Consider the following 24,885-nt stretch of genomic DNA (forward strand, 5'->3'; position numbering starts at 1 on the left):
CCAAGGAAGGAAATCTTCTGGAACCACGAAAAAACAGCATTTCAGAGCTTTTACAAGACTCAGGGAGTAAACCAAGGAAGGTTGCTCTATCTTCCCCAATCTCCAGAAGCCTCCTGCACCTCTAGCAGGGATATGGCCAGCTCCAGCAGCAACCACTACACCTCCCACAGCTCCTGCAAACTCTCACATCTCCTTGGGTAACGTTTGGCTCTGGTTTTCAAACCAAATGCAAATGCAGAGATGTTTATCTCTTGCTTTATAGTACATATAGACACATAAACAGCCTTTATGAGGATCTCCTATTCTCAGCAGCATCCAGGCTCAGAGATTCACATTTTATTGCGTGTAGAATAACGAGGCTGGAGTGTCTGCATTAGAGATCAATAAAACACCGTGCAGGGAGGGCCACAGTGCAGAGCACTGCTGGAGTTACTCTGCCTGACACATTTTTAATGGCAGGTTGGCACTGCAAAGCTGCCTGGGACAAAAATGACACAGAGCAGCCAGTTTGGCCCGACTATCCCCAAAATACAGCCAGGTTAAGGCTGGCAGGTAAATTGGATTAGATGGTGTCGCTCAAACCATCCTTCCAAAACAACTAACCTTGCAGGCTCAATGAAATTTAGAGCTGTGCCATGCCAAGCAAAAGCCCAAAGCAATTACAGGTAGAAAGGCCTCAGGCAGGCACAGAACAAGCAGCCTGGGTCTTCTAAATCTTTTAGAGGGGAGAAATAGTGATATTACAATTTTGCATTATCTTTCACAAGGAAGATCACAGCAGTGATTGGTAATCTGAGCTCTGTTGTCTTAGGAGAGGAGCTTCCCACAACAACTGGGAAAGAAATGCATCACAAGAAATCACAAATTAACCATCCCCTGCTCTTCCTTTTCACTCAAAAAAGGCCAAATTTAAAACTGTCACAACAAGGACAACTTTCAAGTGAAATGTATTGAACCCTTCCTGCATGCATCACTGACATGGGCAAATACAGAAATGGATTCAGCATTTTCTTCAACTTATGCAAATTTGATTACTCTGCACCAATGTAGCATGAGAAAAACCAGGATGGGGAAATCAGCATAATGGCAAGGGCTGAAGTGCATTTTTATTTAAATTAACTAGAATCCTTCATGTGTTTCTGTCTTCACTCTTAATCAAGGTGTTTACTTTTGAATGAAAGGAATGTGAAATTGAGTAAGAAAACCACCCTTTCCACCAGTTTCCTACTATGGAATCTGCAAGGAATTACTAATTTTAGGGAAAATGTATTAACAGGAAGTATTTTGCTAGTTTGCTTTTCAGCATTTTTAAATTTACTCATTCAGGTCTCTGCAGTCATGAGGACTGAGAAAACCTTTTCAGTTTCCTGGAACTGGAAGACACTTAGTAACAGACTACCTAGTTCATACCTCCTACTGTTTTCCTCTTCTTTAGCTTGCCTTCAAGACTTTATTACTTCACCAAATTCATTCTAAGCAATCCTGACCTCATCACCCAGGGCTGCTTGAGTTCAGAGTCGATCTTACTGTACTCAGGGTGGGAGAATTAAATGACCTGTCTGTGGTAGATGAAGAAAAAGAAAATAAGCCAGGGCCCTGAGGTTTAGCTCTCTGATAACTGATGTGCTTTTAAGAAGCACAGCACATTTTCTCCCCACAGTGAAGACCAAATATAGGAGGAATGCCCTTCCTACCAGGCTTAGATGGTGGGGCTGACACTCACATTTTGCTCATGAAGATCATCAGCTTCTAGGTCAAACTTCAGTTGATCATGAGGGCTACGTTTTGCCACGTACTTTCACCCTGTCTGACTGAAGGAAGGAGCAGCTTGTTCTGTTCCTATTTCCAGTCCTTCTTCTTCTTTTTTTTCCTCTTGATTTGGCAACTTTATCTACCATGCAAGTAGACGTTCCCACGGCAATGTGAGTGACACAAAACAGCATCAGTGAAGAGAGGCACACATCTCCCCTCTCTGTAACCCAACATACTCTGCTTTTCAAATCCATTTCACTGAATAACTTCAGCCTGACTGCACCCATCCTTCCCAAAACCACCTGCCTGGGCTGCCACCACCTTCAGGTGGCATCTCCATACACACAGGGCGAGTGGATAAACATTTTTCCTTTAAGGCTGTCAGGGAGGAGGGCATTCACTGGTGTTTTTATAGCATCACAACACATTCCTCATGCTGTTCCTGCCCTTTCCTAGCTGTCTGTATTCTCAGCATTTTCTGTCTCTGGCACCACGTTTTGGCTGGCAGAGCTGTCTGAGAGCTGAGCTCTGCTTTGTCCCTGGATCCTGATGCAAGGCAGAGACCCCCCTGCTCGCAGCTCCCTCTCTGAGCAGCTGAAACCCCCAGCATTTGTGGAACTGGCCAATGCTTGAAAGAGCTCACAGACACATCAAGACTGTCTAGAAAGTGTCGTGGTGTCTCTGCCTCCCAACATATGTGCTGCACAGCTGGTGAGCAGGTTCCTGCTAGAAAGGCAAACAAGAGGGAGAATGAGTCACTGGCTCATCCATTAACACTCATCTAGTACCAAAAAAATTAAAATAGTGAGGAGTCCTTTTTTTTCCCTGGGTTCACACAGAGTCAAGAACCAAATTCAGCTTGATTTCCTGCAGCAGAGACAACCTCTAGCACAGGCACAATGCCACTCTGGAGCAGTGGAAAAGCAGAAAGCTGCTGGAAATGAAAATACATCCCTTTCTTAAACAAAAAAAAAAAAAAATAGACTGCTTTTGTATTTTACATTTTGTTTTTGGACTGCTTAACGAGTTTTATTTTTAGAAACATGTTTGACTCCTACAAAACTCCACTGGCAACAATTTTTTAATCTCTCTTTGTTCCTGGCCTTTGGCAGGGTTTCAGTGGACTGTTCAGTGTCCAAGCAAATGTTCATAGCCTGATATAGAGAATCACTCTCATTTAGAGACTCTTTTAAAAAAAATATCTGCCCATTTTACAGCCCCTGCACTGCCAGGATGATTCTGTTACTGCCCAAAAGCCTGATCCCAAATTAGGACAAAAATCAGAGGAATCTCGTCACCACACATCTGCAAGAGCCTTGGGGGGTGGGAGGTCAATTGGTGGGAATGGGACTGGGGACACAGAACAAAGTGACAAAGTTCCTTCCTCCCTGTGAGAGTCAGGTCCTCCCTTTGTGGGAGAGAAAGATGAAAGAGGAGCTGAGCTTTGAGCAGCAAGATGGGACGACACCTTGTCATCCCCCCACAACTTTTGGCACCATCCACAAAAAGCCTCATTTTCAATAATCATAGAACCAGAGTAAGGTTTGGGTTGAAAGGAACCTTAAAGATCATTTCACTCCAACCCCTGCCATGAGCTGGGACACCTTCCACTATCCCAGGTTGCTCCAAGCCCTGTCCAACCTAGCTTTGGACACTCCCAGGGATGGGGCAGCCACAGTCCCTCTGGGCAACCTGTGCCAGGGCCTCACCACCCTCATACTAAATAATTTCTTTCTAATATCCAATCTAAATCTCCCCTACTTCAGTCTGAGGTCATTTTCCCATTTCTTGGCACTTCAGACCCTTATCCAAAGTCTCCCTCGAGCTCTCTTGGAGTCTCTTTAGGAACTGGAAGGGGCTCTAAGGTCTCCCTGGATCCTTCTTTTCTCCAGGCTGGACACCCGCAGCTCTCCCAGCCTGGCTCCAAAGCAAAGGTGCTTCAGCTTCCTGAGCATCTTCATGGCCTCCTTGGGATTCACTAAAAATTGTCCATGACCTTCTGTCTCAGATTGCAATGCAAGATGTTTTCAATTACCATCTGTATGGCAGATTATCTTTTGTCAAGTGGGCAGTTTGCCTTATCTCTCTCTTTGAATGACCACAATTCACACCTCCCTCGGGAGGGGACATTGCTGATAACAGACTATTGAATATCAGTGGGTAACTGATAAGAACTGTAACATCCCATCGTGAGATGCTCCACCCAGAGGGAGGAACCAAGCATTGCTACCCAGATATAATCCAGAGGTTTTTGAGACATCAGCACAGCTTTCTCCACTGGATTCCCCAGAGGAACAGCAGCTGCCTCTTCCTCCACTGAGTCTTCAGAGGAAAGAATACATCCATCCTTCTCTATGGATCCTCCTTGCTCCAACAGAACTACCCCTGATACTTCAGAGGACTGCAGCCACATTTCCAACTGGACTGCTACCAACACCCTGACCAACCGGGTGTCAGGTTGGGTTTTGACTCTGTCAGTGTTGCTCTAGTGTACTGCATTGTTTATTTTATCCTTCTATTGTTTTCCCTTCCCTATTAAAGAACTGTTATTTCCTGCTCCCATATTTTTGCCTGAGAGCCCCTTAATTTAAAATTTATAGCAATTCAGAGGGGTGGGGAGGGTTTACATTCTCCATTTCAGGGGAGGCTCCTGCCTTCCTTAGCAGACTCCTGTCTTTCCAAAGCAAGACATCTTCTCATGTTGGGGGGACAAAGAACTGATTTCCTGTTATAATCTCCTCATGCTTCAAACCAATATTTTTTTCCCCCCCTTTTCCTCCAAAGATCAGATGTTACAGCTCAAGGGACATGATCATCCAAGTGGCAATACTGGAATGAAATAGAGGCATGTGGAAATTTGGATCTGATTACAGTGTTGTCATTTTAAGTGTACAATTATGGAAGAGCACTGCACAGCAGAGCCCAGTTAGGCAGGAACTTTTACAATTAAAAGGTTCTGTAGCATTTGCTCCTAAAGAGATACATTCAGAGAAACAGAGATCACATTTTCAGCTAAATTGGTGAAATGGCTTCTGTCCCTCTAAGTGTTCCCAAAACATCAATAAAACTTCCCATCTGCCCACCTGTCCATACAGGAGGGGTTGATGGCTTTTTCTCCTGGCCAGTGATAATTCCCATCCAACTCTGTCTAATCTCCCTACCTGTAAACATCCTTAAAATATGAGTTTAAATGAATGGAAGGAAATGCTTGCCCTGATTTCTGTGTGCTCTGACAGCAACGACTGACATGGACAAGAGGACATTTTTTTACTGGAAATATTTAACAACAGACAACCTTATTCAGAGGACATGAGCTTCAATCTCCAGAAAATGAAGAGTGACAACTTGAATTTCAAGTCAAATCAAGTCAGAACATTTACTGGTTTAGAGAAAAGCACAAGAACAGCTGAAAGAAAATTATATTCTTCCTCAAGAATAGTGATAGAGTTATTAGAGATCTAGGCAATGTCTCAGGGAAGAGAAACTAACACTATTAGGGAAATTAGGACACAGAGGTGTATTTGGCACCAAAATGCCTGCAAAGTGAAATAATGAAAATATGACGTGTAAACATTGCTAAAGGGAACAAAATCTTGCTCTGAGTTTGTCCAGGGAGAATGAAATAGGGAGAATTTGGCAGTTTGCTAATTTATCCTGTGTGAGTTCTTTACAGGGCAGGATGAAGTGAATTTAACCTTCCAAATGGTGACAAGAAATAGGAAGTTTCAGGAAGGGAAGCGGTGCAGAGCAGCTTTATTATCCTCAGGTGCTCGGTGCTGTCTCGGTGATATACACTCACAGAGATGTTAACCTTTCCTCATTCAGTCCCACACCACCCCATTAGCATACAGGCTTTCATGAGGATTGAAAAGCTACCTAAACTGTTTCCAAAATAAAGCATTCAGCAAAAGGATTAAGATAAAAAAAAGTGCTGAAAGGTTTTCAGCTCAGCGCCTCCGGAACGTGACATGTAACAAAATCATCCATAATCTGCCCATTTTTCCAGTTAATATCAGGACAATGTCTTAACTGTGTCACAGGCAGGAGAGGCCACAGATAAACACTCAGATAATTTTACCACAGATTTTTATTGCACTATCATTATTATTTATTTTACTTCTGTCTTTACTGTGCTATTGACTTTGCAAACTGATGGGGGTTTAACCATCCACACAAGTGTTCTTTATTAGTTTTAGCACTTAACCTACATGTTTCTTTCCTACCATCAGACTATCCTGGCTTCTATCATTTAACTCTGAATAATTCACCTGGTCTTCATTTGTATTTTCACCTTGAAAACATTTATAGACATATAATCATGTTTCTATTGATACCTTCTTCAGGACTATTTAATTTAGCTCCCTCATTTTCTCATCTGATATTTATAGACTATATACCTCATGCTATTTTGCTTGCCCTGTTCATGTTCTTTTTCATTCTCTCTGTACATACCAAAACCCTTCCCAAGCCATAAACTCCAAGATTTCATTGCTTGTGCCATAAAAGTATATTTCTGTTGGAAACTTCCACCCAAACAAGGAGAAATTTTGTCGCATGGTAAAGTCCACTCTCAGAAATGCTGCATGGGGCTTTGATTGGTTGACTTGTTGCATCTTGATAATTTTCCTAACTATTTGACCCACTCCCAAAGGACTCGAATCTGATCATTTTCCACTCCTACAGTAATAAAAAAGTAATGAACTGATTCTGAAAGGCTGGGACACACTCACTGAATTAAAATCATATTTCACTGCCTGAAAGAGACCTCTGTCTGCAAACCCACACTGGAACAGGATTCTCTCTCTGGAAAGGCAACCTTTTTCTGCTGTTCCTCTGAAAGTTTGTGTGCATGAAAATGAGATTTTTATCACACAAACCCAGGTTTTCACAGCACAAGAAGCTCCTTTCTAACACACATGGGTGCAGACACTGCCACTGAACCCATGAATTCTGGAGGGACAAAGGGTGAACTACAGGAAGGGTGTTTGCAGAGAATTTATTTCCTTCTTTTCCTTGTCTACTCAAAACTGTGAAGTGGGTTTCTCCAGTGGAAGATTCAAACCAATAAAGCTCTGCCCTTCATTTTTTTGGCCTTTTCTCCAAACTGGCAATAGAGACAAGGAGCTTTACCCTGTTAACAGAGCTGCCACTTTGTTCCATCAGAGATCAAGTGTCATTCAGAGAAGGAGGGATAAATTAGGCAGATGCTGGTTCGGGACTGGTGGTATTGACATGTAAGTGGGATCCCTCTTAACATCAATTTGAGATGTTTGCACAGTGGATATCTTTGTTTGAATTGATCAGGCAAATTGAACTGCCAGAAATCCACCTCTCCAACTTTACATACCCACAGTGGAGGCACTGACCTCAAGCTCCTGATTAAGACTCCCACTATAATCAATGGAGACATGGTCAATAAAGTCAATGGAGATAAGAGCCCTGTTCTCCAGATTAAAAAGATTGACAGCTACTTAACACAAAACTCTGCCGTGGACTATAAAGGGAGCCTTGAATGTCAGGCTCAGAAGTAGAGATTTACACTACACATGCCCAGCTGTGGCCAAGGGAGTCTATGGGGAAAAAACCCCAAACAATCCAAAACAACATTAAAAAAAAAAGATTTTTTTTTTTCAAAAAACCCTGACCAAAAGCCACATAGATTTTTTTTTTCAAAAAAACCCTGACCAAAAGCCACATAGATTTTTTTTTCTTTTTACTGAAAACAATATATCATACTTAGCTCAGCTGAGTACATTAAGATGTGTTTGTTTCTCCCAGCTACCAGTAGAAAGTGTCTTGTTGCCTTCAGACATAGAAGTCTACACTGTGGAGGAATTAACAGAGATTCCTTCAGCATGCATGGTTTGAATTCCCAGATTTGTCAGGAACTAGGTGATGACAGAGAGACAAGACAGGTCTGGGGTGATGCCCTAGAAGCTGCTTCTTGGATTCCCTCTTCATGGAGAAATCCATTTTTCCCCCACATGGCACATGTAAGAGTAGAAACGTGTTTGCAGTTACCTGACCAGTGTGACAAAAAAATTACAAAACCACCTCTGGTTTACTGATGTGCAGTTTGTTTATTCATCTGTCACACAGAAGGCAGAATAATGTGAAAAGTTCAACTTCTTCTGATAAATTTCCCTCGGCTGGTGAGAACAGGAGGCAACCAGCATCCCCCTCACAGACCAGGTCTTTAATAGAGTTAACACCATGAGAATATGAAGTGATCTAAGCTATATATTCACACTGTATGAGATCAGACTGCATCAAAACTTTGATAGATGCCCCTGCTGTTTGCTCATCCTTAAGGAGCAATGACCTGGACATTAGCATGTCTAGTAAATTGTTCTAATGTGTGGTGAGAGGGGACTAATGGATACAGTAATTGATTGTTTGATGGATATCTGGGGAGCCCTTTGATTATGAGTTTTTGCTACGGTCCAAGACATTTTCATTCTCCAGTTAACCCAGAGCTGATTGCTTGCATGAATTATCTCCTTCTCTGACTGCAAATATCATTCACTTAATAAATATTTCATTAGAAACAAACCAGTGGTGGGGAGAGAGGAGGAAGCAGACGCTCAGTGCTGTGTCTGTTGAAGATGCTACAGAGTTTAGAGAACAGACACAGAGATTATCCATGAAATGTGCTCGGGTCAGACAGGAGATCTCTGCCTCTCCAGGGTTTAGTGCTCTGGAGCAAGAAGAAGCCTGAAGGTCAATTTAAATCAATCAAGGGAGGCCCAATATGGACCAAGAAGGATGTAATGCAGTGCTGAAGCCACTGTGTAGAAGTTGGCTTCCTCACAGATCCCACCCTCCTCTCTCCCAAACTCCAGGCTGAGCTTTCACGTTATAATGAGGGATCCTGATCAAGAGATAGAATATCATCAAGAAAATATTTATAATTCCTGGGATTTCATTGTTGAGGGTAGAATTTTGATACTAGTGAAGGTCATAGCAAAATGTCCCTGGCTATCAATGCTGTCTTTTTTGATCCTTTATTTTCCCATGATGTCTTCTCAAAAGTTATTTCTACTTCTATTTGACTTTTAATATTTAATTATCCAGTGACACCTGTACTGAACACATTTGTTTCATTTCAGATGGTTACTTTCCAGCATGACACTCTGTACTTTTGAGTTATGAAGATCACTACTCTCTCAAGGAGAGCTCCAAAGGGCAGTGCAGAAATCAGGCAGAAATAGACTTTTTTTTTAACCTCTGAAACTCTCAATCCTGGATCAACCCTCTCTCACATCTCTTCAAATTTTCAAATAAGAAGAGAGCAATATTTGCTGAGGACACTTTGGACTTCCACAGGCTCCAGAGAGGTGAGGAACTTCACAAACTAAGCTGGAGTCACAAGTAGTTTGTTCCAACACAGAGTCACTACAAAAGCTAATCCCAATTCACCTCACACTCTTAATATGCTGAAAACTGCAGCAGTTTTTAAATCCTCTTTCATTGAAAAATTGTTGATGAGCAAAATACATAATGTTCCCCTATTACTCTCCACCTTGTGAACGTCCCCTGGGCATTGAGACCCTCTTATCTTGTTTTCCTAGCTGTTCCTCCAGCATATTTATGTTGTTAGCCTCACAATGGGTATCATTATGTCAATAAGCACAATTTAAATATTAATCCTATGGTTATGGGCAGAAATGTAGCTGATCATATCATATGCTATAAAATAGGAACGTGTCACAAGGAAATGGCTTCAGTGCTGTTTGCTTCAAATGTTTTGTCAAGAATTTTACAGAGGGGAATGACATGAACAAAATATGGGGGGAAATGAGGGAAGGTGACAAAGGAAGAGGGACACCCTCTTCCTTTGTCACAAATAGAACAGGGACTGTCAAGAGTGACATAAGAACACAAAAGGTGCTCGGAAACATGACAAAGAGGGAAGAAAGCTTGGAAGTGAATTGAAAGAAAGCCACAGGCAGATCCAGGTTACCTCCAAAATGCACAGATCTCCCAGTCAGGTATGACAGGAGTTGAGATAGGACCCTCACAGGAACTGGAACCCTCACTACTGCTGATATATTTCAGCAGGAAGGGTGAGAGAAGGAAGGAAGAAAATCTTTCCAAAAACAGAATACCCATTATAAAAATCTACACATTCCTGTTGTTTCTCCTTCATTACCATACACAGACCAGCTACTGGGGAGCAGGAAATCCTATTTTTAGACAAAAATATCTCTTTTTCTCTTGAAAAAATATTTGTCAGTTATTTCTGAAGATAAAACAACATTCTGCCTACATTCTGGAAAAGAATTGGCCACAGGGTACATCTAATAATAAAGACAAAATGGGTAAAAAAAGGAAGAATAATTAGAAAAAAACTACACTGTATTTTTCTGAGATCAGACTGAGTGAAGAATCTGTTGGCACACTTAGTGGTGGACATATATTTTCCACACCAAATAGTGGAAGGTGACTGAGTCCACAATATCCCTGCATATTTTATCATAATCATGAGGCTGCACACCAGCCTTCTCCATGGGAAGCTCTCCCTGAACCACTGACACTGCCTGCTGAGGGAGGTGACACTTTCCATCAGCAAAGGAGCATCGATCTGGCTCAGCATTTTAAAGTCCCTGATGAGTTTACATTACCCTTCTGCTGGAGTCCTTTTATTTGCATCCACTGCCTGTGCTTTTACCCCTGCTGCTGCTCAGCTCAAACACAGCTGTGCTAATACACCAAAGCCACACAGATAATCCATACTCCTCCTCTCATCTGTTTTCAGGTCTCATTGGCAGACGGAAGGGGGTGAGACCAGTGGGAACACAGAGGAGAGACAAGCCCTTGAGGTGTGTCCTTGCCAGTCTCCCAAGGACACTGATTGGGCTTTAGTTTTGTGAGAATCACAGAATCATTGAGGCTGGAAAAGACCTCCAAGATCATGGAGTCCAACTTTGGAACAATCACCAGCTTGTCAACCAGTGCCACGTTCAGTCACTTCTTGAACACTCCCAGGGATGGTGACTCCACCACCTCCCTGTGCACCCCCTTCTGATGCTTAACCATCCTTCCCATGAAGAAATTCTTCCTGATGTCCACCTGAGCCTCCCTTGGCACAGCTTGAGGCCATTTCCCCTCATCCTGTCCATTGTTCCCGGGGAAAAGAGAGCAATCCCTCCCTGGCTACAACCTCCTGCCAGGGAATTGTAGAGAGGAAGAAAGTCCCTCCTTTTTCTCCAGTTAAACACCCCCAGCTCCTTCAGTCTTTCCTCAAGGACTGACTCTTTAAACCCTTCCCCAGCTCTGATGACATTCCCTGGACCTACTCCAACCCCTCCTGATCTGAGGGACCCAGAATTGGACACAGAACTTGAGGTGTGGCCTCACCAGTGCTGAGTACAGAGGAACAATCACTGCCATGGTCAAAAAAAGAAACTACACTTGGCTGAGTTTTACAAAAGGTTCTGAGCATTGCACATATCCTGAAGCCACAGGCATTTTCCCAAGAGGAGCTATGATAGCTCAGTTGTCCTGGATAAGTGTCATCATTGGCAACTCCATCTTGCCAACCAAAACGTGTGGGTTGCGAGGATGGAGATATTCTTCTCCTCCAGCCTCACCCTGTCATGCAGTGACAGTGCCCAGTCCAACATTCCTCAGAAGAACTTGGCTTTCACTGAAAGAAATTTGAGCCCTTCCACCCTGACTTGTTTTAAACGTGCCTGGTAGGTCTCATGAGTAATGCACCTACACAAAGAGATCTCAGAAAATGTACAGATTGTGCAGGAGCGTAGATTTTGACTGAGCAAGTGATGAATAGAATGCAGAGCAACATCCTCAGATTTTGGGCAAAGAATATATAATCATTCAGTGGTGTTTGGGAAACATGTCAGGCTCTGTCAGGAAGAAGGGTTATAAATAAATGTCAGGGAGATACTTTAATAATGCTATTTCATATAGACTCAATAATGAACTTTAATTATTTCTTTAGGTTTCTTTCTTCTCTCACTGTAGCGGATGAGTCAAGCCCAGATGTGTAATGAAACTCATACTGGCATCACAGCATTTTCTTTAGAGGTGGCTGAAAGAGCTCTATGGATCAGCTGTCAAATCATTTCTCCTCCTGTGGGGTTTCCTTCATGCGTCTCACCCAGCATTTAATTCCTCCACATATGGTATGAGTGAATCATAGCACAAGGAATTTTCTTGATGGAAAAGATTTTGCAGACAAGCAGTCTTCTCACATCACTGGTCCTGAAATGAAGCCAAAGTCATCTTTATCATAGGCAGTGGAGCAACCTGCCAAGAGGAACCAGTTGCCATGGTGTGTAAGGCTTTAACATCTACAACTTTGCATTCTGCAACTATGAGAACTAATTTAGAGCTTATCAGTAACCTCATCACCAAATATTTGCAGCAGAGAATGACGAGATTGATTTGTTTCCTGCTGTGATGCTGGGAATTAACAGAGGATATCAAAAGGAAAGCTCTGAGGTGTTAAATGCAATGATGTGGATAAATATGAAATATCCCACCAATTCCTTGGCTTTTCAGTAGAAACTCAGAGAAATGAACAGAGAAAGGTGTCACATCACTCCTTTTGCAAAATGACTTCCTGTCAGCCTCTGCAATGACTACACGACTTTCTTGAAGAGGAAATCACATGTGATGAATCTCCTGAAACACTTTCATTCTCCCTTCCACCTTTCCTGCTCTATAAGCAAGGAAAATGACAACACAACCCTACTGAAATAAACAGGATGTTCCCCAAATCCCCTCACCATGAAGAGACCATGGCCCAATTCCTCTGCTCAGAGACAGGAGCATTCAAATTCACTGAGGGGTCACACAAAAGTGTCTGACTTCACTTGCCAGGTTTACTCCCAGTCCCATCCCCAATATTCCATGATGAAACCCAGGAATCACATCAATTCTGCAGACTCTGCATGTAAAAAGTCCTTGCACTTGTCAGCTACTCAACCTATTTCTCCTTATAAACACATCCAGAGCCACCAATTTCCATTTTCTTCTGAGAAACATGAAAAAAAAAAAAAAACGGAACAAAAGAAACAGAACAAAACTCCCAAGACAGAGGAAGGCAGAGAACCCTGGCAGGAGCTGTGGAACTGTGGAGAGATGAGCCTGTGCTGGAGCAGTTTTACTGGTGTGACTTAGACCTTGTGGAAGGGCCCCACTCTGGAGGAGGGTGAGGAGAAAAGAGCAGCAGGGACATCTTGAGATGAATGGTCCCATTTCCCACCCCATTCCCTCCAGGATGCTGGTGGGGAGGTGGGAGAATTCAGGAGTGAGTTTTCCTGGGAAGATGGGAGGGGTACGGGAGAGATGTTTTAAGATTCAGTTTTAGTTCTCATTATCCTACTCTGATTTAATTGCAAAGAAATTAAACTAATTTCTCCACATTGAGCCTTCTTTGCTTGTAACTGGTGAGTGATTTCTCCTTGTCCTTATGTTAACCCATGAGCCTTTCACTACATTTTGTGTCTCCTGATCAGCTGAGGGGGTGACAGAGCAGCTTTGGTGGGCACTGACATCCAGCCAGGGGCAAAATGCCACAAATGGGGATGGGTTCTTCCCCCTACAGACAGAAACACCTCAGTTTGCAAAATGTTTGTGATCTGCAGGGCCATCTACTAAAATTCAGCATTGAGAGGTTTCCCAGTTCACCTCCTATTTCGAGTCTTATGTGCAATCACCAATTTGTAAACAAAGAAGCAATTCCAAATAAAGCAGTTCCAAAAATAGCCCACACAGCTCCATACCACACTTTCAAAAACCTTTGTTTTGGTGGTCAGTTAATAATTTGCAATGTTTTCCAGCTCCTCACAGCTTAGAGGAGGAAAAAGCAGCACTGGTGAGCTCTGAGACCGAAGAGGGCGCAGGGGGAGAGTCAAGAAGGCAAAAGGATGATTAAAGGGATTTTGTGTGAACTCAAGTCTACAATGGGTCAGTGCCTGCAGGCTTGGAAGCAACAAGCAGTGTAAGGAGAAGAAAAAGGTTTTTCTAACACTGGATGTCATCAAGCTCAAAATAAAATGCACCTCAAAATAATCAGGATTGGTGAAGGACAAGAAAACAAATGACATCCCATATATGAAGAATGCATCTCTGTAAAATGAGTCCCTTTGGGTCAAAACATATAAAAACATACTAAAAAAAATAAAAAGGCAGATGCTAAAATATTTAAATAAAAAATATTGTTCTCTATAAACAAAAAGCCCTTTTCCCCCTTACTTTTGTGCAAAACTCTCTCTCATACCGCACTTTTTCCAGGCAGGCACTGCCTGGTAGCTTTGACCAGGAAGGCAGGTATCCATCAGATCACCACCATTTGCTATCACCTTTACCTGCTCTCACACCCATGAGCTGAGGTTTCTTGTCCATTTAAATAATTTTGAACCTTTTAAACTCCAAACCAGCAAATTAACACTACCCCACGCTACACCAGAAGTGTATTACCCTCTGCCATTTATCAGATGGCATTCCAGACCCTACTGTGCCTAAGGCAGATGTGCTGATGAGCAAGACCTGTGCTCACCTTTGGGTGCCAAAATTACATGAACTGGGTAGGGAGAGGACCTGCACAGCCCTGTGGACTTTACTAAAGCTGAGAACTAGACAAGCTGAGACTAAACACTGCCAAACTCACAGCAGATGTGACCTAAAGCTCAAATTCCTTCTCCCTAGGAACCTCAGAAGTCATATATTTATACACAAAATCATTAATATTATACCTATTTAAATTCTATTTAATATTTGTTCTCCTTAGTACAGAGAGGGAACATGGAGCAGATTTCCACAACTGATCAAGGTATTCTCTCTTCACCAGACACACAAAACATCCTGTTTCACCCCAACTCTTTGCAGAGTTTATTCTCATCTCAGTGATTCGTCAGGGCTTCCCTGACACCGTTTTCATCCGAGCAGTGTAAAACCCAGCTCCTGCATCCCACCGGTCCTGTGCCAGCAGATGGCACTCCAAAGCGTGCAGCATCCACAGCTCCCTCACCCCACTCCCAGCAGCTGCTGGAAAAGGTGTTCTTTTGGTTTTTTTTTCCTGTGCCTGGCTCTTCAATGGTGTTTTTAATCATGTTTAAAAATAGGGGTCATCTTAGGAGCTCCCACCGCAGCCCCATCAAACTTCCCAGTGCTCAGCTTCCAGGAGAGGTCACTATGTCCTGCTGCACATAAAAGCCACATTCCCATTCTCCTTCCTTAAATCATCCAACCAGTTTCAAACTGCTGGGCACAGAAAGGCACAAAACACCTTCCCCACTCACCAGAAATCAGGTGTGATTGCAAGAAGATGCTTTGATTTTTTTTAATTTTTGTTTTCTGGGTGGTTTTTGGGTTTTTTTAGGGCAATCATCTGTGTTTCTCAGCACGTCACTGCTGAGCTCTGCATGTGAATGTAACCCAATACAGAAAGGAGAAGGGGAAGGGAAAATCCTTCTTGAAGCAAGAAACGTTGCAGATCAAGAGATTCAATTGTGTCAAGTGTAATATTGAGTTAAGGTTCTAGGAACCACCTCAATAGTTTTATTACATTCAGGACTTTGCAGACTCAGTGAAGGTAGAAAATAAAACACTGAAACTTTTCATTTCACCCAAGTGAGGTGTGCAAACCACAGCTCACAAAAAACCCAGGGCTTGCATGGGTTGGAAACAGAACTCATGGAAAACTGGGTTCATGGAAATAAACATTTATGGTTTCATCCAGTTTCTCCATACAGCCATTGTCGGTTTCTCCATGGCAGTCTTTGTGCCAAGGAAGACCTTGGGAACCTCTTGTCTGTGAGTTTGGCTTTGGGAAGTTGCACAAAAAGGAGCAGAAGAACAAATTCCATTTCCCATGAGGAAGAACCTTCCTTGCTCTATCATTCCCAGCTCCCTTCCAGCATCTGGAGAAGACGGTGAGACAAGAGGTGAGATTGAGACCTTAGCAGGGAAAAATTCCTCTTGCACCAAACCAAATTAATCCAGTGGAGTGACCTAATGCTCATTCCAGGGTACCACGTGGTAGCACAGCTTTAATTAAAGCAGATTAACGAAGGGGACCGTGCAAAGCTTTACTGTGTTGTACTGCAGGGGACACAGTGAGATGCAGTCCTGTCACCTCGCTGCTGAAGTGACAAACTGCCCATGTGAGCACCCACAGGAGGAGAAGTTCTGCGGTGGCATGGCTGCATCAATTCCCCCAGGATTAACTGAGAGCTAACAGGGATGAGCTGAGACAAGGGTGATGCTCAGCAGGTACCAACCACACAACCTGGATTTGCTCCCAACAGTGATGAGCAACACTCATGACTCAATTTTTTCATTCATAAAAACCACAGAATAAATCAAATTAGAGAGGAGCCCTGAGGACCACCAAGTCCAACACCTTGCCATTCTTATCTACAAAAGCACATCCAGGGAATTTTCATCAGGGTTTGCTCATGGCTCTGAACCATCACCTCATTTCATATTTGGGACAAATGGGTGAAAAAGTCTGTTAAACTTAAAGAAAATTCTTTGCTTCAGAGGCACCTTCTCAAATCAACAAGTTTGTGAGATTGCAGTGGAGAACCTCCATCTGTGTTTAGGTGAACACATTTATTTTATTTATCACACAGGCTGTTGCTATCAGCTCAGAAATAACTACTTGAAATGTTATCTGCACCACATGCCTTATCCTACAGAACTTGTTGTGTTTTATAATGACACTATATATAAATTACCTCTCTGATGTATGTCCAGCTTTATGAGTTAGCTCCAAAGGAATTTCCTGGATTATCATTAAAAGTGAGGATGAAACTCTGTAACAAACTAGTGTAACATCACTGGAAGTTTAGCTTGGCAGAAACAACACAAATTTGGGTCACAGTTTTCAGCTAACGAACAGAATAAAGAATCACAATCATAGGTGTGATTCTGTGTTTCCTCAAACCAGAAATAATTGTGACCAATTCAAAGGGCCTGAGCAACCTGGTCTAGTGGAAGGTATCCCTGTCCACGGCAAGAGGTTGGAATAAGATGGTTTTTAAGGTCCCTTCTAACTCAAATCACTCCATGAGTCTATGATTTCATAGGTGAGATGAAGTATAGGGGAGGTAACATCACTGCCTTCTACACAGGAGTGAAAGGGGTTTAATATTATTAGGTTTTATGGTGGATATAACTTTGTTTAGTTAGACCTTGAAAGCAAGTAAGATGTGCCCTAAAAATGTCAATAAATATCATTGCTGTCTTCACCTGGTGCAGCAAGGGTTAATATATTTTCAAACACATTTTTTAGGGGGAAAATACCATTGCTGTCCCCATTTAATCATGTGATAAATGCAGCCATCAAAGTGGGTTTAGAAGAATACAATTTCCTTCCTTTCAATAATTCATCTCCACAGGGGGGTTTAAATGTATTAAATAACACTGCATTCACTTTGGAGCAAGGTGACACACTCAGTAAGATTTCACATTTGTTACTCCAGTTGCTGCATGTGATCTTTGCCAGGGCAAAAGTCAATTTAGACTCTTGCAGGGCACCTTAGGGAGGGTGGGGTTGAAGGAAGGGAGGTGGATGGGGTTGCATGAGCAGCCACCATACCCCGGCAGAAACCACTTCCACTGGGTAGAACTATATAATTATGCTTCTTAAAAAAAAAAAATTAAATACAGGGGAGTCAAGCCCAAAAAAGTGAACAAAATTCAAGCTTTTAATTCATGTTTTAATAATTACAGTACTGCCATTGTGGCCACACACATCCTGCAGACCCAGCCTATGTTTCATCAGCTCTGGGATCTTGGCCTGTGTTTGCTCTCGTCTCCAGCTGCTGTCACACAGACCTGACAGAGCTGCCAGAGGTGACCCTCACTGCCCAGAAAAGCTGCATGCAAGGACAAAGCTCTCTGAGCAAGGTGAGTGTCCATCCAGCGGCCTCTGTATTTACAGTTATATTTAATTTTTTTATTTGTATTTATTTATATTGATGTAAGCATACATCAGTACACATACACATTTATAGATATAGAAATCTGTGCCAGCAGGGCTGACTGCAACCATGAACTGCCCACACTCACTGGGTAAAAAGCAATGCTCAGGGGGAAGGAGGATTCAGAATTCCTTGAGACCATGTCAGGATCTCATATAATAGGTGAGAAATGTTTTTGCTTTTTTTTTTGTACGAACCTGATGTGGCAGATGTGCATTTACAGCATTCATTAAATTGAGGGGCTGATGGTACTTAAGGGGGTAGAAAGGCTGGAAAGGCTATGGAGTGATAAGACAAGGGGGGATGGCTTTAAGCTGAAGGAGGGTAGATTTAGAGCGGATATTTGGAAGAAATTCCTCCCTGTGAGGGTGCTGAGACCCTGGCACAGGTTGCTCAGAGAAGCTGCAGCTGCCCCATCCCTGGAAACATTCCAGGCCAGATTGGATGGAGCTTGGAGCAACCTGGGATGGTGGAAGGTGTCCCTGCCCATGGCAGGGGGTTTTAAACAGATAATTTTTAATGTTCCTTCCAATCCAAACCATTCTGTGACTCCACAAGACACAAGCACAGCAACCACCCAGGCAGCCACCACAAGCAGTGGGGAAAAATACATTACAGAGCTGTCTCTGGCTATGGAAGAACAATAACAGGGGCACCAGCTGAGTGATCTGTCCCAGCCTCTGGGCATAATACTGGATTTTCTTCCCTGTCAAAGTGCTCTCTCCCATCAGCAAGGCTGGCTCATGGCTGTGTTCTCATTGCATGGCCCCAAACGCCTCCACGCGACCCCGGCGTCACCGGTCCCCCAGCAGGGGCTGTGCCAGCCTGGGGTGACAGCAAAGTGTCTCCCAGCATTTGGGAGCATAAAAGCAAGTGGTTGCAGGGCTGGGGGCGAGGCTGGCACATTCCAGACTAAACAAAGCTTTGGTTTGTGGCTCCAGCAGTGAGTCAGAGCTGGGCTAGAGGAGCCAGCGGAGCTGCTCTGGAGGAGGCTTCGTACAAAAGAGCCCCTTCCCTCTCCTTCATCCTCTGCCCACACAGAAACCTCTGTCCTTTCTCACTCAAACAAAAGGAAAAGTTAAAAAAAATAGGAGAAAAAAGAAGAAAAACACAGAGGGGAACAAACAAACTGAAAAAAAACCAAGCCCATAACTAACTGAAACCCAGCTAGTGAAAACTCATTTCTTTACCTGGGTGCTGATAGAGGCAGCTGCAGTCTCTGGATCTATCAGCAAACACAGCAAAAGTGGGTTGGTCCCTTGAAAGGCACTTAGTAGAGGATTGCCAAGGAAAATCCACAATATTCAAGTTGTTCAGGCAATTTAGGAAATGGCAAGCTCCCCCCAAACTTGATGATACACATTCCTTTTTTATGAAGGTTTGGTCTTTTCTTACTTTTCTTCTCTTGTAGAATAAGGAGATTGAAGTGCTACTGGAAGCTCATACCGCCAGCTTTTGACAAGTCCTTTAATTTACAGCTATAGTAGCACTTGGGGTGGTTCTCACATGTTTTTACTGAAGCCCAGAGCACTCCTGGTGTCCCATAAAACCTGCCACCACCAGCATCCAGAACCCGAGTGTTTTCCCAAAGGCTTTGGTGCGGGATTCTTCATTTTAAGTTTTGAAGCTGAAAAATGCTGCCTCCCTGACAAAAGGGGAGTTTAATGGTTACTTAGAGAAGTTCTGTGCCTATAAAGCCCACTGGAAATTTTTTTTCAAGACTGTGGGCACGATGAGAAGAAAAGACCTTCCCTTCCCAGACACACTGGAAGCAGAGCAAGAATACTTTGGGACATTCAGAATAGATTCCACCTCCCTTGAAAATATAGGGAACAAATTAAAAGATCATGTGTGAATCTATTTCCATCCACTTATTAAATCCCTTTATGAGAATCTATTTCTCTACCACCAAAGAGGCAGAAAAAGAAAAGAAAATATTTAAATTTTCTTAAGAAAATTGCTTTAATGACTGCCTTAAAAAAATGCAAACCCTTTAAAATGAAACAAAAGCCCACACTTGAGTAAAGTCAAGAAAAAAAATAACTGTGTGATTTAAATGCTCCATATTGACAACCCTAGGAACAGGGGAGTGGGTTGATTACAATATGGCTTTTAAAGGATGCACAGTCATTTAAAACAAAGTTGACATTATTGAAATAACACTTTTTACAGAAGTAGCTGCATCCCAAACGACCTTGAAAAGACACAGCAATTACTACCACACATGCAAGATAAATTATCACCAAAGCTAAGGCTTGATTTCCTGAGATACAGCGGCCAGACTGGAACATTAGGAACTGGGATGAGTTCTGAGATAAGACGGTAGAGTCAATAAGACAAATGTGTAAATAAAAAGCTCCATTTGTCAGGGCAAAAGCTGTATTTCGATTGTGAGAAATTAGATTTTTGCATTTCAGGGAAATACACACCATGTCCCCTCACAAATGTGGAAGCTGGTTTCAAACATGAGGAGCATCAGGAGCACCCATTGCTTTAAAAACTCATCATTAATTATTGTTCAAAATAAGCTGTTGGTGTTGGCTTAGCCTGTGAGATCCTCAGGGTGGCACAGTCTTGTAGCTGTGCTTATACAACACCTACCATGACAAGGGCCTGGTAAAAATAGAAGCCCAAATAACCAAAGTCATTACACACTCACATAGATATATGCAGTTTATGCAGACATTACTGCCAAAAAAAGTTATTCTTCCATAAAGCCAAGAACTGGATCTTGCTGCCCCCAAAATGAGAATTTTACTCTAATCACATAAAAAGAACAACTTCATAAACACAGGAAGAAAGAGAGAAATTATGCTTCCTGTGGGAAGGAAGTCCATTTAAAGGCAGAATAAACTGATGCAGTCAGGACCAAAAAAAAAAAAAAAAAAAAAAAAAAGCTTGTGTATGCAAATAGACATTTATTACCCATCTTTGTACTCCTAAGAAATATAATTTACTGACCTTTGAGAGATGGGTCAAATAGGCCCACAGAATAAGAAACAAAGGCATCTTTTTGGCAACTGCCATGTTCCAAAGCAGTAATTATCCTTTCCTCTCTCCGTGAGCAGCAGGAAATGAAGAGGGATGCCATTACACCACGACAATTACTGTAATTTTAATTTCTAAATATTGCTAGGAAAGTTTTCTCAAAAAAAAAATCTGTTCAGATTTTTGATGTGGTTTTAGATAAAAACTCATTCCCCAGCTAACAGAGAGCTGTGCTTCCCCTCCTCCCACTCCCTTGGGGGAACCACCCACAAAGTCTGCAGGGTGAGAAAAACCCACTTTTCTCCCCATTAATGGAGAAGAGAGAATTGCAGGGAATCACAGAATGGTTTGGGTTGGAAGGGACCTTCAAGATCATCTTGTCCAATCCCCTGCCATTGGCAGGGCCACCTTCCACTACCCCAGGTTCCTCCAAGCCCCATCATTTGAACTTGCTCAACCATGGGCACAAAAACAGATTCTATCAGAAGCTGATGATGTTGGATACACAATAATTATTTTTAAAAATTAAAAAAAAAAAGGATTCTTTTCATCTCCTGTGCTCAGAGACATTATTTGCTCTGCTGTGGATTTTCCACAGTTTACCATTAATTATTTTAATACTATGGAAAATCAATTCTGTGCTATTAGATTATCATGTTATATCCAGTTGTTGCAGTGTGGGATGGATTTCACCCTAGAGGACGCGTCTGGTCAGCCTCTCCCTCACTGACCACACTGTCCCAGGCTCCAGGGGACACCTGAAATACTCCCACTCCTACACTGGACTCTGCCTGGAGGAGGAGTTTGCCCCTTGGTGCATCTGCTCAGGAGGAGAAGTGGGATTTGAAGCCCATCTGCCCCAAAAATAACCAGGAGCAGAGGGGACCATATCCCCAAATCTCTGCTGCACCAGCAATTCCAATAAACTGGAAGCTACCTTTCAAAATTCCCCTTAATGAGCCTTTTGAGGTCTCATTTTGTCACCAGTAGGTGAAGACTTAAAATTACTTTCACAGATCCAAGGGAAAGGGCTTTTTTCCCCATTTTTTTATTAATTGTTGCCACAAGGCACGTTCAGCAATCATCATTTAGTGTAGTAAAAAGTTGTGTCTTTCAATATATGCACCTATAGAACTCCATTGATTTGTCTATACACAAACACATTCCTACAAACATATATTTGATTAAGAATTTATATAACTTCAGGCTTCAAGGAGTTTTGGATCAATGCCTTTATTTTGCTTTTATAAACAAATAAACTCAATTAAAGAGTACTTACAACAAACCACAATGGGCAGGAAACTAATTTTCCCAAGGCTTGCCATGGCAATTTTTACCTGTTACGTGGGTCTAGGGAATCAATTACTCCCTTAAAGGGAAATTATTAGGGCTTGTGTTACCCAACATCTCACCTTTCCCACTCACCAGTGGGAGAAAAGAATAGGGACAGGCATCCAGAAAAAGGAGTATTCTTCAGACCACGTACAATTTTCTGTAATAAATTAAAGTATAAATAAAAGAGAACAAAGCCCTGCAGGCAGGCAGTGTTTGAATCAAGGCTGGATCTGCACCAAGTCACTGTGCAGCTTCACAAGGCCCATAAATCAGCTCTCCTGAACATATGTAGTATTTTGCATTACTCTATAGGGTGTTAACTTTAATGCCTTAATATATTCACATAGTGGTCAGGTTACAGTTCCTGTGGGAACCATAAATCTGTATGTCCTGGCCAATCTGCTGCTGGAAAAATAATAATAATAAGTTAAAACTATCCACAGCACCACATTGCCTTCAGCAGGTTTTATACCTTTAATTTTTCTCCTTTCTGTACTTGAGGGAGGAAGAAGATGTGTGAAGCTGCAGACATACAGGGAAGCTGAAGCAGATGTGAATTAATTTTCATCCCTTTTATGCATGAAGGCTTGTGTGTCCCCAGCCCAAGCAAATGTCACTGCATGAAAAAGATTTCATCTTGGGTGTGATCAAGCCTTTTTCTGAGTCAGAACCCTCTCAGCCAGGACATGCTACAACCTCCTTTTTCATAATGCACCAAACCTCCTCACCTGCAAGCAACAGCTACAAGGAGAAACAACCTGAGCTGATCCAGTGTAACCCAATTTCTGCTGATTCTGCCTGATCCCCACCAAACTGATCCTGCTAAAATCTCCCAGTGGTTGGATTCCTACCTGGTTTAAGGCAAAGGGGGTTGTCTCTGTCCCATTCTTCCTCCAGCCTCCTTTTGCTCCAACCTCACCATTACTCACTTAAAAATTTGAGTATTTTTTGTCTGGCATCCTATTTTTTTCCCCATATTAAAACTCTGTTTGCTTCCAAAGAAAGTTGGTTTCGGAGTCATCAAGCAACTTCAACACACCAAAAAAGCTGGTTTCATCCAGGCTTGCTCCCAGTGCCAACAACTGGCAGTAATTAGCATTTTTCATTCTGTTTGCACTGGTTAATGGCCAGCAGTGTCCCCAGTCCTAATGGCCATGGCAGTACCAGACATGGTAGTCCAGGCAAGGACAGAGCTGTTCCCTTCCCTGAAACCCACTCCACCAACAGCAGCCAAACAAAATTGGTTAAAAACCCAAGAAGTGATGCAATACAGATGGCGTGAAAACAAATCAAAGTTAATTTGCACAAAATGACCCAATAAATATTTAATGTATGTAGGATTTGACCACAGTTACAAGATGTGTTATTTATGCCCCTGCTCAACACAGATCACCAGCTGGTGGACAAAACCAGACTGTTAATTTTCATAAACACAGAGCTGAAAAGCAACATCTGTGCACAATCTCTCCACAGGTAGCAGTGGGAACCCTCACTCTGGATAAAGGAATTCATCAGCCCTTTGGTTCCTGAATTTCATTTCACTGACACACCTACACCAACTAAGCAACAAGGTCTAAGGCAGAATTGTAACTGCTTGAAACTTAGTTAATATTAAAGCTTTGGTCCATGATCTGCACTAATGATGGGGTTTACAGTGGCACCATTCCACTCTTTTTTACAGAGAATCAAAAATTCAAAGTTACAAAGTACCAATTTTTTTTTGTACCAAAGTTACAAAGTACCAACTATTTCTTATGTACATTAAGGAAGTTGTAGAAAACCAGGTGGCACAAGGTGGGGAGAGAAAAGTCATTAGGAAAGCAGAAAACCTGCTGACTGCCCCTTAAATGATAAAAAGTATCCAAAATATCAGAAATAATCACTGAAATTAGACATAGAGTTCTGGGTTTTGGTGGGTTTCAGTATCAGCTGAAAATGCCTACAAGTTTCTTAGTATGAAGGATTTGAGCGGACAACTTAATCGCTGTTGGACCCTTACTTCAGCCAAAGGATCTCCTGGCATCCAAAATCTCTTGGAAATCTGTGGAGATTTCTTAAAACACACACACACACACACACACACACACACACACACACACACACAGGGATATTGAATCTATAGTATTTGGCATTACTATTTATGAAAGCTACACATTTTTTCTGTATATATACATATACACTTACACTAAAATATTTATAGTCTTATTAATTTGCATATGTTCATTGGCACACATGCACCTTATTGTATTTTTTATATATATTCACACACATGTACATATGAAACGGAATAGTTGCATCATATATGGAGGAATCAGAGTATATATGAATATGTATACACAAATCAGAATAAATATATATACTCTGATTCTCTATAGTATTTACTCATTGAAAAATCTCCTAATATGGGCTAAAAAAGAAGAAAAAGGCTCAATTTGCATATGTATATAGTAGTTAATTACAGTGCAGTATAGCCAAAGAAAGCAGAATACCTTATCCCTCTTAAAACTGGGGACAGGTTTGATGAAAACTCTTCTTAATTTCTTCTATGAAATTGTCCTTGCAATCTGCTTTCACCACACCTACAGGCCCAGCTTCCAGGAAAAGAGGGTGTAGGACTGCTTTTTGATATATTTCATAGCAGACAAAACTCCCCTCAAGAATGGAAAAACAGCCCCAGGAGGACAGAAAAGCAGAGAATAATTAAACAGCTCTTGCATAAATCTTTCTTCCTGAGTCCTGTTATCTTCCACCTCCAAAGACATCAAACATATCTATGGAAAATCACCTCACTGGCTTCAATGTGGGCAGTGGAGGAGCTCCAAGCTCTTCAGCATCATTAGTGGGGTTAAAA

General features: G+C 42.2%; 1 protein-coding gene across 3 annotated transcripts in view; it reads right to left on the reverse strand.

Moving 5' to 3' along the window:
- TSNARE1 (t-SNARE domain containing 1) overlaps positions 1-24,885 on the reverse strand; it is a 441,704-nt gene that overhangs the window by 220,615 nt on the left and 196,204 nt on the right. The window lies entirely within an intron of this gene.

This window comes from Camarhynchus parvulus, chromosome 2 (genome assembly GCF_901933205.1).
Source record: "Camarhynchus parvulus chromosome 2, STF_HiC, whole genome shotgun sequence".
Lineage (NCBI taxonomy): Eukaryota > Metazoa > Chordata > Aves > Passeriformes > Thraupidae > Camarhynchus > Camarhynchus parvulus.